This window comes from Lasioglossum baleicum, chromosome 15 (assembly GCF_051020765.1).
Source record: "Lasioglossum baleicum chromosome 15, iyLasBale1, whole genome shotgun sequence".
NCBI classification, from domain to species: domain Eukaryota; kingdom Metazoa; phylum Arthropoda; class Insecta; order Hymenoptera; family Halictidae; genus Lasioglossum; species Lasioglossum baleicum.
The window spans coordinates 3,106,706-3,118,963 of NC_134943.1; the positions used below are offsets into that span (position 1 = coordinate 3,106,706).

Consider the following 12,258-nt stretch of genomic DNA (forward strand, 5'->3'; position numbering starts at 1 on the left):
TAGTTAGTTTTTTCCAATAGAATAGCCGCGGTATGTAAAGCGCGGCCATAGAACCGCCGGTTTTATATTTTCCCTGGAACGAATTCTGTATAAAAGCTTTGGCCCAAAGAATTTCACGGCTCTTGTTCTGCTACGAATGAATCTCAGCGGCGGGGCACGGCCTCGCGGAGAATTTCGCGTCCGCCGGAACAACGGCAGAAAATGCATCACAGGTTATGCTTCCCATTTCGAGGTCCTACCCCCTGCCGCCGCCGCGATGGGAATTCCCATTCTTCGTGTTCGGCGGTCCGGAATTTTCCGGCAGCCGGCTTCGACCTCGGGTTGGAACTTCTTCCCCTTGCCCGTGCGCGCTATCCCTTGCCGAGTGAGAGTAATTTTAGTTTGATACCGGGGCGCAATAGCCATATGGCCGGCCTGTGCTCTCCTTTCGATGTAATAAAGGACCGGGGCCGAAGTAAGAAAGAGAAAGTGCATCGTTGCAGGGGAATAAGGTGGTGCAACCCCCGGTGTCCTTTACTTCCTTTATCGGCGGCTCTTCTTGCCCCCGATCGAGACAAAGCCGTAGGTATTACCTTATTTCCCCAGTGCCTTGCTCTCCCTTCTATCGTACAAATCCTTCTTAGGAGGGTGTTTCCGCTCATACACTCCCTGCCTACAATCTGCCAAGGTATTTTTATCTGTTTCTTTCGTGTTCTTGTTATCCTATTTATACCCGGGCAATACGCGTTCTCGTTATTTTAATGGACCTTGCCGTCAATAAACGTTCCTTCCGTTTCGCGAGATAAACCGGTTCGAAGCCGTTCATGTTCGAAATGCCCGCGTCACAGCCGAAGCGAATGGTGTTTTGTAAGTAAGTGGGGGAAAAACGTGTATTCAATAGTCGTACAGTCCCTCCGACATATTGTTAACCCTTAACGATATATTTTATGGTTACAATGATTAGAACTTCTTTTTCGTTCATCATTTCTTGGAAGACAGAGGATGTTTTGTATTTATGTATATGCCTCCAGTGACTACGTAATATCGTCTACAGTTTTCTCATTTGTTGCGGTATATTGAAAGTATTTATTAAAAAAATAATTTTCTATTTGATGTCATCAAACATTTACAATCTACTAATAACAACGCTTTGATAAGAAACTTTCCACCGTATTTGAACAAACTGGTAATTAGTTATTTTTAATTAGCAAAGGATGAAAGACAATGGTCCTTACAATGGTTTGTATTCACTTCGTGACACAAGTTAAGTGGAAGCAAAGTTAAGAGGAAGCAAAGTTAGTATGTTTGTTCATGTTAATTTGACTCGGCGGCATCTTGTTCCCCTTTCTTGTGCCTGTTGCCCAATACACTTTAACGGAGAGAGAATGCGAGAGAGAGAGAGAGAGAGAGAGAGAGAGAGAAATAGAGCAACGGAGGTAAACACCTAATACCCTTGTAAACGGCGACGATCACATGGTGATTTGATCCAGCACGGTTTTACACGAAGAAGTAGATCTACAATTTCAATCACTTAGTTTCAAATCGTATCCGAATTGTTTCCGAACATATTTTAATCATTATTTTTAAAATGTTGTTAAAATTTTTCTTCATTAGAACAACTTGAAAATCTGATGCTAATGTTAATAGTATTTGCTTATATTTTATGTATACAATAATTAATTCATTCATTCTGTTCACCAATGATAATATTCCTCCTTTATAATTTAATCCGTAGTTTATTCAAAATTGAGGTAGTTAGTTAATTTTTCACATGAAGTTAATTGAAGACTATTTTTATCGCACATGAAGTATGTTTTATAGTGTTGGTTGATTAACAGGGCGAGGTAGAATTAGGTCTCATACTGTAGATTACATTCCTGATGAAATATCATCAAACGCGGGTAAAAAGAAAGATAGATTAAAACTGCTCGATGTCGATAAAATTAATTAAATTCGGAGAGACGATCTACGAAGAAAAAATTGCATGCTAGAAGAAATCCAATTAGCTAAAATTGGAAAATCAGCTAAACTATTACAAAAGATCACGTAAATCGACCAGACCAAATTGTCTACAATAAAGAGCATGTGTTAATAATAGCTTCAGAATTTATTTCTCCATTCATGACAAAAACGAGTAGTCAAAATTTAGAACAGTGCGAACATTAAAACAACTTACAAATATGATACATTGTTCTCCACTTAATTATTAACTTAATAATTTGACAAAATACATTTAGAACACGTTCTTATTCTGCACATAAATACAAGCTTGTTAGAAGGTCCAAAAGTTAACGACATTGCATACACGGTAAAAATAATTTTCTTCGGCCAGTCCTTGAACTTCTTCTAATTATTCCGTCAAGTAGATAGCCTCGAGATCGAAATAAATAAAAATCAATGATGGTCGAATCGGGGGGCGCAGTCGTCGTAGAATATAATTGTGGAGGGAAACGTGACACAATTGTTAAGAGAATTTCGTATAGACCGAAAACAATAATTACTCCATTGTCGATTTAAGCGGAAAATTGTTCTGAGTCGAAGCAATTTTCAATGGGCCAGAGGGCGACGCGTTCACCGGATCGATTTGTGGGCTAGGGACAGAAAGAGAGAAGGGCCTATGTAGAGAGGTCAGTGGCAAAAAAGTGGGATAACATACACTCGTGCATGCAGACGAAGAGACGGACAACGGACGGACGAACGAACGAACGAAACGAACGAAACGAACGAAACGAACGAAACGAACGAAACGAACGAAACGAACGAAACGAACGAACGAACGGACGAACGAACGAAACGAACGAACGAAACGAAACGAACAGACGAGCAGCCCTTGTGAACCTCGTGTCGAGAGAGGAGAGAGATTGCGGGACGGGCTGGTAGCGGGGTTGGCTGCCATTGTAATGGCGTGTGCCATGGTCCCCATGTGCCAACCACCCCAACAGCTGAGCCCTTTGCTACACTGCTGTTAAATACGCTGAAACGAGCAAACCGCTCGCGAGAGTTAAACTCGTAGTTATCGCTCGCATCGATATACATATACGTGCGAATCGATGGACGCGTCCTCTTTAAATCCACTCTACTGCACAAACGCTTGCAATTGAAAGGAAATGATTTCATTTGGTTCTATTCTGTGGCCACCGCCCCGATATCAAGATTTATATTTTAATACATTTAATTGAACGACAAAATGATATACGCTTGTCGCTTAAATTATGCCGACAGCCGCCACCGCCCCGCCGCCGCACCGCCTCCGCGCTACACGTTTTCCACCGTTCGTTGCATTTCGATATCGTTTGATTGTGAATTGTAGCGTCGAACTGTATTCTATACACTGCCCCCTCCCTCCTCTCAACGCCCGATTTCGCCATCCCTTCATGCGAAACATCCGCCCAACCACCACCCCCGCCGTAGACCACGTTGTTAAGACAGTTAATTATCGTCTTTTCCTCTATTCGAAAAGTTACGGCTCTATGCACTCGTTAATAAGTTACGACGTTGCGCTGACAGCAAGACACAAGCTGGAGACGGTACGGGGAGCGGGCCGGGTTTGAGGACGGAAAAGAGAGCGAAGAAGAAGGAACGGAACAAAGGACGCGGGAAGTGTCCTCAAATACCGGCGACGAAAAGTTACCAAAGTATCGTAACTACTCGGTAATTAAGTAAGGATGCCGAAGTGGCAGTCAATGGGGCAGCCAGCGAAATAAAGGGGATGTAAAGCGAGTTTCCGTGAACAGAGGAGGCAGAGAGCCCGGGCCCCCGGTAGTTTTCTATTTACGTTGAATTGTAACTCAATCTGTAGGGTAAAACAAATTGGTCGAGTGTCGGCGAACGGAAGGAGGAGGCAGCATAGCGACCAGGTCCAAGAAGAGAAAAGTGACCGAACGGGGTGAGAGAGAAAGAGAGAGAGCGAGAGAGCGCGCGAGAGACGGTACGGTGGGTGGAGACTACCATGATCCAAGCGGTCGATGGTAGCCGAAAGACTTGAAGAGGTAGATGTATTAGCATTCACAACAAGCTACTGCCTACCACGAGACCAGGAGGAATGAAAGAGACAGAGGAGGAGGAGGGTACGATGAGAAGATAATAGCGGAGGACGGAGAAGGATAAACGATACGGGTAGAACAAGGAGCCCGCGGAAAGAGAGAGGAAAAGTTTCGCTCGGAAATGGTAACAAGGGATGGACGACCGGGAGAGCGAGGCCGTAGAAGAAGGGGATGGATGCTGCGCAGCTCGAGGAATCAAAATATAATTACACGAAGACAGGCTGTAACACGGAGACAGAATCGCGGAGAAATAGACGGGTCTCATTAAAATTGGAGAGCTGTTTCGAAACTACAAGACTGCCGTGTCGGTTGCAGCCTCGTCGTCGTTGAGCACTACCTTTCCCTAACTCGAGCTTTTGCCACACTGTCCTACCCCCTCCTCCGGCAACCGTATCCGTAACCGTACTCTTTGCGTGCGTTTCGAACGAAAAACATAACAGCAGACAGATTGTTGGCAGAGTATATTGAAAAAGCGTCCGTAGATGGGGAAATAAAAGAAACGTAGCCACACCGCTGTTGGTAACACAGAATGCTCGTTTTAATGAACGCAACCCACGCCGTCCAACCGCGACGTTTGTCAAATTTTCCTGTAAGTAGCTTAATTTTTTTTTTTTTTTGGGTCTCTGATTCGACGAGCGCTGCGATACCATTATTTCAACCCGCCCGCCGCCACAGACATAACGTACACACGGACACGCGTTATTTGACGTGGCGAATGTCAATGCAAACGAATAGATTTCGTTTGTTCGTGACAAAGTGACCCCCAATTGTTTCACCCGAAAACGCGTCGCATCCATACGCCCTTGTTTACTGGAAAGTTTCAAATTACAGGTACCGGGGGCACCGCGATTGCTGAAAATCGCTTTTGCAGCAGCTTCATAGCTGTTTTATACATTAACGATAGCTATTACTTTCGAATGCGAGTGATTGCGAAAACAACTTCACCGAGAACAAACGGGCGGGAAAAAAGAAAGAAAAAATAAACGGTCAGAGATTTAACTTTGCGCTTTCGCGGACATTAATTACGAAACGGGTCGAGCAGCTATATTCCGATGTACACGCGAAACGATTATACAATAGAATATTCAGCACACGAAATAGGAAACTTAATAGGCGTGGCCGGGTAGTCACGCGTGTGTGTGTATGTGTGCGAGCGTGTGTACGCTCCTTTCGCTAAATATACGTATTCATCCTTGTTAGAGACATGGAGGCCAACGAAATATTGGCGATCCTCGGAGTACGCACCAAGCGTGGCGAAGTTGGAAGCGAGAATAATTCGAAAGATTAACGAGCTATTTCCCGGCAAAAACTCGAAAGGCCATTCGTCAACCATACATTTCGCATGCCTACAAAAATAAAAATGTGCTCTCCCCCATGGCGAGCCAGGGTTGTGTGCAGCTTATCGGCCGGATATTTATTGTAAAATGCCCGCGTTCTTCCCGGCCATTCCTGACTACAGTTGGCCGACCGTATCGCGGCCATTTTTTAGACAAATTAAATAAAGTGGACCTGCCGAAGGACACCGTTACGGATGAAAGAGTGACGCAAATTATTAATCGACGTTCCCCGATGCAGCGCGATCGAAAATCATTTCCGTCACAATTTTTTAAATTAAACCACCAGTATCTCTTGGACAGCTGATCTCACCACTTGGGGACTCAAACGTGAAAACAAAGAATCGATAATGAAAATGTTTAAAAACGTACTTTTTCCGTTAAAACTGTTAATCGACCGAAAATAGCGTAATAAATAATATAAGTAATGGTTAAATGATCTATTTATATTTTAATACAAACTTGGTTAATTTATGAAAATAAAGAGTTTTGAAATAGCCACGAACGAACCAATTTCTATATTATATTTTTGAAATAAATTCTAAATTGAAATGCAATATTTAGGAGGTTAAATTTTTAAAAAAAATCGAGGTTTATTAATCACTCTGTACGACGAGACGAAAAGTTTATCCTGCGGCGGGGACCATAACTGCGAACTATCCTAGACCATGTGGATTCCGGGCATTTCATATAAAGCGACCGTATCGCTTCACAATAACGAAACGATCGTCGAAGCCGATCGGAATTTCGAATAAAATCATTCAGCCCGAGGCTTTTCATCTGATGCACAATTCATGAAGACAATCCGAGTATCTCTCGGAGCGTTGTCTCATTTTTCCAAATGCCTTTATAAAATCCCAGCATCGAGGCGAGGTACCGCGTCACCGGGAGCTTGCCTCTCTCTTCTCTCCTCTCTCCCTAGCTTTTGTCCCTTGAGCATCCCTCTTTCGTTTATACGAAGGTATCGCGTAACCGACCCCATCGTAATTCGAGCAGCGGGGATCGAGTTGTGTCATTAGATACCTCTCTCTTGGTATGAGAAGAGGCTGCCGGACGGTGACCAGTGACGTCAGTGTTAAAGTCCCCGTTTCCGGGACAAGTTTCCGCTGCGGAAACGGCACGAAGCGTTCGTGAACGTTGTCCTATTGTATCAGGTTTGCCGGCGTCTGGTGCACCGCGATGTTCGAGCGAGGAAGAGATTGCCCACCCTTGGGTGAGAAGGAGAGGTTACCAAGGGTGGATAGAGAGGCTTACGGCCGGCCAACAAAGGCCGTCGATCGTCGACGTCGGCTCATCCTCTCGGCGATCGACGTGAATGCCCGCGAAATTTATTGTTTCACCGGCTTAGCCCGCTCTTCTACGTCCCTTGCCTCTCCGGCTCGCTCACTCACTCTCTCCCTCTTTTCCTCCCTCTTTTAACTCCTCCACCTCCACAACCCTCCCACACCACGTCTCTTTCTCGCCCAACGCTTTCTCTGTCCCAACCCCCTCCCCCGGAGTTCCCGTCATACAGCACGTCGTGAAACAAAAGAATAAATCCTGATTAATCTCTCAGTCGCGTTTCGAAAGTTACCTCGCCGACAATACCATATACAGGGTGTTTCTTAGCGCGTGAGAGCTACTGAAGCGACAGGATCCCTCCCCTCGGCTAAAAAACAACGAAGAGAGTTTGTAGAAACGTGCACGCCGGATTAAGATTTATTCGGAATATTTCAATGCATTAACGAATGATCCCGTGAGCGTGCGGATGAAGGATGATTCTCGTTATTAGAGAGTCGCCCAGGCGGAATGGTTTTCGAGAGGTAACGCTGGGAACGTTTGCGATAGACATCACGTTATACCGGGAACCTCAAAGTATCCGCCGGTGATCACCGATTCTGTGTCTAATTAATAGGCGATGTTGCCTTCTCACCAGATTTGTAGTTGTACTCGCTTTGCACCTTTGTACCTAACTTGTCAGTGGTCTTTTATTTCAACTATTCAGAGATAGACTTCATTAACTTGCGGATCCACTTGCATTTGTGATTACTTGTTGGAGAGTACTGTGCTAAAGAATTTTGTAAAATAACCCCAGATTTCACAAGACAGTGTCCGAGTCTATCTTCAGGGGTGGGTGATAAATAAATCTGAACAGTAGACGAGTTCCGTATAACGTGATAAAAAAATTGTTTAAGAAAAACTGCGTGTACCTCCTGTGACAGTAAGTGCACAGTCTTTTTAAACAATTCATTATACATTTACCGAATATTTACTGACCCATAAAAAGCATATATACAGAATCATTTTTTATCACGCTTATATTAGCTTGCCGAGTTGTCGTTGTCGTTGTTGTATGCGTCAAATCTTGAAATCGAATTTTAAACCACTTATCGATGAACTACAGACTTGAAACTTTAAACATAGCTCAGATCTGGATGACAATGCAATATTAAACAATTTTTAAAAAAAACTGTGCGTTATTTTACGCACAAATATTTTAATATTAACCGTCAAACCTCGCCCCGCGACACTCGGTAGTACGTTATCACGTTCAGCGATCCCCACTCCATGCACCCACGCTCCCTACTCCACTACCCGTTCCCACTCCGACTAATCCCCACTCCATTGACCCATTTCGCACCGAAGGAGCACAGTCTGTGTGGTGTTCCGTTCATCCAGTTCCATTTCGGACAATTTCGGACTCCATCAAGAGACATCGTCTCTCGAAGTCATCCCCTCATTCCATCTCGCGTATTTCCATATCTTGCGTTTCTATATCTTACTATTTCATACCAGTATCTTGCGTTTCATACCTATATCTTGCGTTCCATTTAAAAAAGACTAAAAAGTAGAAAGTAAAAAATATATTTAAAAAACTTTTTAAAAACCACGCTTATATTAAAATGCACTAAAAAGGAGAAAATAATTTTTTTAGACATTAGTGACTATAAATAAAAGCGTGGAGCGTTAAACAATATTGACGTAATCTTCGTGGGCGCTTTTATTTATAGTCACTAATGTTTAAAAAAATTATATTCTCCTTCTCGTGCATTGTAATATAAGCGTGGTTTTTAAAAAGTTTCTTTTATATATTTTTTTAAACAGTTCTTTGACCGTGTAGACCGGGGATCTACTGTGACTGGTCTTAATTACTTTGCCATTCGTCTGCTTATCAACAAGGTCCACTATCTAAAAATCGATAGACGAAAACAAGGATACCCCTAGCCCAAGATTCCCCAGACCACGAAAGACACAATTCTCCGGACTCACCCTTGTGCATGCCGGTGTACTTGTCCTTGAGCACGGTGAACTCGTAAATCTTGCCGAACTGTTCGAACATCGGTCGGAGCGCGTCCTCCTCGAGGTGTCTGGGTATTTGTCCGACGAAAAGTTTGATGGCGGCGTCTCCGTTGCTGGACGTCGGGGACGACGGGACCGGTATGAGCATGTTTGCCGCACGCAATTCACCCGTCCAAACTGGTCAAAACTCGGCGTCTCAATGTTAACGACCTTGACTACTGGCCACACACGTAGCACATACGCGTCCGAGAGAAAGAGAGAAAGAAGATGATCGATCGTCGTGGTCGTGGTCGTGGTCGTGTTTGTCTACAACGTGTTTTCGGTGGGAGAAGCAAGGGAACCCGTGATTACTTATCGCGTCGCGCATAAACCACGATCGCGAGCAAAGTCAGTGGGCAGTTGACACGTGAGGGGGGGATGGTCGGCGTCACGAACGTACTCGTTAACTGTCGTCACCGGGGGTAACCGAGCGACCAAAACCCGTGTGGGGGGGTGAGGTTGTACGGGGGGTTATCGAGAGTTTGCGAGAGCGTGAAACGGAGGCGTTATTTGCCGAAAGCGAAGTCCCGGGCTTGGACGATGCAGCGGGGATGGAGGAAAGGGGTTGGTAGGGCTTGCAGGAGCAAGGGCAGGATCAGGGGAAAGAAGAGGAGGTGAAGCAGCAGCAGTAGCAGCAGCAGCACAGCAGCGGCAGCAGGGGGTGCAGGAGAGGAGGAGGTCCGGTTTTAATCAGGAGCTCGATAAAAAATACACGATAGCGTAATCTTCGTTGGAACGGAAAACAGAGTGGCGTGGTAGCAGAACCAAAGGGAAAGAAAGAGCAAGATAGGAAGACTGTAGAGGGTGGGAAGCGGCTAACGCGGCTCGTGCACGGGAAAGCGAATACTTAACGAGAAAGAGGGTGAAATAAGGGTAGCCACTGGAAGAGGGAGTCGACGATGCCGCCTCGCACGCAACGATTAATGGCTTTCGAAACACATTAAGAGAGGCCTTTTAAAAAAATATCTCCGGTCCAACTAAATTAAGTGCGTACCGGCCGGCGAGAGCTGCCACCGTTTCCGCGCGTCCGATCACTTTCGCTCTAACCGTTGTCCACGTGGATTTAATGGCCGTGTTACAATTGATTCGGATGTGTACCGTGTGTCCACGTGCGCGCCTCTATGCTTATCAATTACACGATTACGGAGGCCTTTCTTTGCAGAAGCGCGCGCCGCTCGATACGCGAACGAGCTGATCGATTCGCGGCGGCCCCGATTGATAAACGTGATAACGTGTCTATGGTCTCGTGCACGAACACCAGTTGCTCGGACAGTCTGCAAGTAATCTGAATAGAGAACCTCGGATAAACCCCGAGAACGTTTCACGCACTCCACGATAGCGGACTGGTTCGCCTCGCAATATTTAAACGCGGAACAATATAATTGGTTCACACGCCGACGATCCACAACTCCAGATAAGGCGTATTACACACAGAATAAAATATGTCTCACAGCAACGCTTAAATACCGATCACGATACCACACGTTCACCAGACAAATACTTTCTCACTGTTTGAAATTAAACATAATCGAACTACTCTGCAGATTAATCCAAATATGCTGCACGAACTTGTATAAATCCCAGTGGAAGAGTCCGACGTTTCACTGTTGCATTTTGATCACTTTTGAAATTGTTGACGAATTCTTAACAGCTGCTATGGAAGTTGGGGGATTCTTTGTACGATCGGGTGTTTGGTTGAATGGGGACTGGTGATTGGATACGATTTAGATTAGGTTTACAAAAGAAGACAAGGTTGAGCAGATTATTTCGTAGAGCAAGTTGAAATATCCTAAACTAAACGATCACAAGTACAGCACGTTCACGATCACGAGAGAACAGAACTACAACACAGCGCACGAAACACTATACAACACTGGTAGTTGAACGACCCTCGGCTTGATCCGCACCACGCGCCCTGACGCCATCGTCCACCGGGAAATTACACGCACCCTTCCCCTCTTACGAGCCACCCCTACGACGTCACCCCATCTCAATATACGAGGGGTACACTTCCCCTATATCGAGTCTTCGCCGTGCACGATTGTGTCTTTGCGCCCTCTTATTAGCTAGGCCAACGCCGTAGTAGCCTCCGCCGCCATTCATTTCCATGGATTGTCCTTAACCTCTGCTGCCCCATTCACCCGTATTCGCGTGGAAATTGGATTCCATGAAACAAAGTTACAATCCACGTTGTCGTGTTCGTGATAGCTGTCTTAAACTTATTCCCGCTCGAATCCTGTAAATAGCTTCCGACTGTCTAAATTACATGCGGTTTTCTCGCCGCTACGAATTCCGCAAAAATTTACTCCCTTCCGATTTATCCTCTAGCTTCGCTTTGCTATTGCTTACAAACTCAATGACATTATATTCTCAATGACTATACTATATCTTTGGTTGTTAGGAAGAACGCCGCATGTCACATATTTTCACTTTCGAGATATTGCCGTTTAAAGTTTTGATCACTAATGCTTTGACATAGGACATCCGTTAAATTGCATTATTTTTTTCAGCCTTCGTGTTTGTTTTCATGACTTTTTTCTGGTAAATACGTAAATCCGATAATGTAAAGCTCAATTAATGCATAAACTCTTGCAACCACAGATATTAAGAACTTAAAAATTTTATACAATATTATGGGACCCAGTAACCCTTGGCACACTGAAGAACAATGATTAGCCGTATCCTCATCCGCAAAACGTCGATAGCCGTCCTGAGCCATCGTCTTACATCGAAAGAAAACGGTACTATGAGTTTCGTGTTCACTTTATTAACGCGTGTTTATGTCAAGAGATTATGCAAGGTAGCCTGTAGGTCACTAAACAATTTCAAATTCAAATTTGTTTGTAAAATAAATGTGAATTTAAAAAAAATAAAGGGCTATTCCATTTTAAAATGGTCTAATGAATTTTGAGCCACCCTATATGTATATTGGGTCTTTAGTTGTTAACTATTAGATTTACATGATGGTATAAAATTATCTCGATAATAATTATCTGTTTCGGAATTTGGTGTTGTACATGATAATTTAATTTTATACCATTTTTAACCAGAGTTTGGTGTTGTACATGAGAATTTAATTTTTTATTCCTCAATATATTTTTTTGCATTTATCTATAGGTTCACACGCATGCACTAAATGCGTATCCCAGCGATCGTTATTATCGTCACGCGTTTCACAGCGAACGATTGTTTTGCGAGTAGTGCCAAAAAGTATGTCTGCATGGTAGGTAGCCACACAACGAGGCAGGGTAGCTGAGTCATCGCCCTGTGCGATACTCGATCGCATCACACTGTGTTAATCTCTCGTACACATGCACGCTCACGATTAAACAGCTGTGTGCACGCGCACACGTCATCCGATGGTACCCTCGATTTCTGAGCACGAAAATTTTTCTCACAATCAGGGACGTGTGTATTCCCGCAGCTGTGGAAGCGTATCTATGCGGAGAAATATGTTTCTGCATGCTGGCATCGCATATCTAGATCCTAAGTCAATGTCGCGAATCACAGAGGTATACATACTCGCTTTCATAAAATGATTCTACATCGTATTGGTGTACAAAATATATCTACAGTTACTCGAA

At 44.2% G+C, this 12,258-nt stretch overlaps 1 protein-coding gene across 1 annotated transcript in view; it reads right to left on the bottom strand.

The window, feature by feature from the left end:
* The window catches only part of Bru3 (CUGBP Elav-like family member bruno 3), an 887,603-nt gene extending 878,864 nt beyond the window's left edge, over positions 1-8,739 (bottom strand). Inside the window, exon 1 of the mRNA XM_076439398.1 lies at positions 8,606-8,739. The gene's annotated coding sequence lies outside the window, so the exon portion shown is untranslated. The remainder of the gene's footprint in view (positions 1-8,605) is intronic.
* Positions 8,740-12,258: the final 3,519 nt, after the last annotated feature.